We start from the raw sequence: 3589 nt of genomic DNA on the forward strand, positions 1-3589 counted from the left end.
CCACAAATACTATTCCTAATATTTATTGTTCATGTGTCCCAATAATAGTGTTATACCTATCGTGAGTTTTCCAACACTACGAAAAAGCAACTTATCATCCTAATGGTGCGCAAACATTAGAACAATCTAATTAAGCATATTATTGGAATCACAACGCAATAATTAACATAAAAACATTCACGAGACGATCCTATTCCTAAGTCGAATTCATATGGCAAACATGCATTGACAATTAGAATTATCATATAAGATCGCACACACCACAAATACTATTCCTAATATTTATTGTTCATGTGTCCCAATAATAGTGTTATACCTATCGTGAGTTTTCCAACACTACGAATCATCATCCAATACGTGAAAAGGATTAGCCAAACATGATGCGAGAATTAAATAAATAAAAGTGGAACGACATCACCGATTATTGACGAAACGTAATTAATCTCAAATTTTTTGGCACAATCCTTGACGAATTATTTGCACCAAAAAAAATCTGGAATTTTATCTCCCTGCCACGTTCGGTCTGTCTCCAAGTAATCTGCCACTTTTATTATTAATTCCACAATTCGATGTTAGCCCAATGCCTCTTTTTCTGTCTTCTCCACCAGCTGCCTTCTGCTTCGTTTTTCTCCTCTCTTTCAGCCCCAAAAATGTGTTGGAAAATATATAATATAGGCAGCCTAATTGATTCACCCAAAACTGCCGACCAGCCGTCAATGTGTAAAATTATATAAAAATAGTGGTTGTCTTTGTTTTTGCATGTAATTATATTGGCTGCCACCCTCTCCAATTTCCTCCAGCAGCCGACCAGTTTTTATTTCGCAAACTAATTCTAATCTCTGCTCGTGTTTTCTCCAATCTACCGGCACCAATGTGTAAATACAAATAATAGAATTCAACCCCAGCCGGCAGCCCCTCAATGTGTGTGAAAATTATAATAATGGCTGCCTCCTTTTTTTCTACATGTGTTTGTATATATATACCTCAACAAGTAAACCCTTATTGTAGCCCAATTAGGGGTCCAAAATAATATTAAATTTGAATTCCAGGACAAGTCCAATTGAGGCCCACGTAATAGATTATTTTTCTTCAAGTCCTCAATTCTTTTAATATGCAAAATTTGATCTCCAACTTCCATCCGACGTCCAAATTAGTCCACTACTTTAGATTGTTCCATTTTTCGCCCTTTTTGTGTCTTTCTTCAATTCTTCGTTCAAACATGAGTTTTACCTAAGAAAAATAATACAATAAAATTTTAGATCATATTTTGCCAAAAGAACAATAAAATTATATAGTTTAGAGCCCCGAATAAGTGTATAAAATACACTTATCACCTTTACAGGACTTTATATAAATAACTTATCTCGATTTCTATTTCCATGCTCATTGCAAATTATGAAAATATGGGCTTTCAAAGTGATTCACATAACAGATAAAATTATTTCAGGATAAAATTATATAAAAAATCTAGTAGACTCGAAAAATTGTACATACACTTATACCTAGTTTTGATGTAGAACTTATGGGCGAAGATAGGTGGTTTTGACTTCGACACAATAGGCGGCGGGCGAACTCCTCAGAAAATTGTGTTCTACGTCACGTTCAACGGTGGCTCTAGTGTGGACGGGGAAAATGGGCGATTCGCTCCGGATGGAGAAGATGGACAAAGCTTGGTTGTAGAGAGAAATTGAAGGTTCTCTGGAAAATGACGACAATTTTGGGAAAGTTTAGGGTCAATTTCACGCCATACGGGTTTTGACGGTGGGTGAAATGGGTTTAAATTATTGGGCCGTTTTTTAGGATTTGGAATTGTTGGAAAGTAACTTGAATTTCAAAACAGGCCGTCCACGTCATCCTGTCAATAAACGAGTCAAGCATTCTTGTGCCATAGCACAATTGCTATATAAATTACTTATCTCGATTTCTATTTCCATGCTCATTGCAAATTATGACAATATGGGCTTTCAAAGGGATTCACATAATAGATAAAATTATATAAAAAATCCAGTAGACTCGAAAAATTGTACATACACTTATACCTAGTTTTGATGTAGAACTTATGGGAGAAGATAGGTGGCATCGACTTCGACACAATAGGCGGCGGGTGAACTCCTCAAAAAATTATGTTCTACGTCGCGTTCAACGGTGGCTCTAGTGTGGACGGAGAAAATGGGCGATTCGCGCTGGATGGAGAAGATGGACAAAGCTTGGCTATAGAGAGAAATTGAAGGTTCTCTGGGAAAGTTTAGGGTCAATTTCACGCCATACGGGTTTTGACAGTGGGTCAAACGGGTTTAAATTATTGGGCCGGTTTTAAGGATTTGGAATTGTTGGAAAGTAATTCAATTGTGCTATGGCACCAGAACGATTGACTCATGTGTTGACAGGATGACGTGGTGTCAAATGTGACAACATCCCCGAACTCCTTATATGCTCATCTACTACGATTATCTGCCCAGAAAACATTCTTTAGTCGCAACTCTTCAGCCAAATCCATACTGAAGTAAAAACCTGAACACTGCGCTTGCATTTTCGAGAAATATGATTGTATTGCTACGGCGTCTCCTTCTCCAAGTCTTAGACGTCGAATTTGTTTGACATAATTTCGGCAAACCTTTTCAATGCAAGTCATATTCTCATATCCACCAGCTTCAACGACAGCAGAGTAGTAACTTTTGTGCAGTGGAATTCTAGCAATGTCATTTACTTCAAGCCGCCGTTTAACATGTGCGCTCAATTCTCGGTTACATCGATATAGCCTGGACTTCGAAAGACTTGTTTTATGATTGTGCTCAAGGTGTACTGTGTTGATTCACCATACCCCGTAGATATTTGAAGATGCGGTGAACTTGGCGTTACACCCACTCTGAATGGTTGGTTGCGGCTTCAAAGTACTGCTTGTATTTCTACGTCTTTTCCCTTCACAACTACAAACAAATGTAATATATCTCAATATTCCGTCATCATCCTTTTTTTGAGTTCCTTTTTCTCACTGGGAAACCTATATCTTAAGCATATCTTTTGTAAAATTCAAACATTTTATTTTCATCTTCAAACTTCATACCCACCTCAGGCACCTTCGCAACATCTCCCCCTAACATATCATTCTCCATTAAATTCATATTGTGAGGCATATTCTCATTATCGGACTCCACCAAAGTAATGTTGTCCATGTGTTCCGAAATATCTTTCCCTACAATAGAAAAAGCAATTGCATTGCAAAACATCATATAACAATGAAATATTTTATAACACAACAATTGAAACTTGCAAAAGAAAGACAAATCACATGTCTACTTCATAACTAATAAGGCGAAGCAGTATGTCATAACTTTAACAGGAAAAAATGAAAATAAATCCCTCAATTGATCATAGAACAAAGGCCTAAAGTGTCAACAGAAAAAAAATGATAACAGATCCCTCAATTGATCTCAGAACAAAGGCCCAAAATCAACTAATCTCAACGAAACATTTTATGGACAACATTCGTGCTCAAACATGAATCTTTTATACTGAAAAGGGCGAAAATCTGCATACAAAAAAAAAACTACTTTATCAAACTCGGTGGTTCTCTTACTCACAACAATCC

Source organism: Olea europaea, chromosome 11 (assembly GCF_002742605.1).
Source record: "Olea europaea var. sylvestris chromosome 11, O_europaea_v1, whole genome shotgun sequence".
Lineage (NCBI taxonomy): Eukaryota > Viridiplantae > Streptophyta > Magnoliopsida > Lamiales > Oleaceae > Olea > Olea europaea.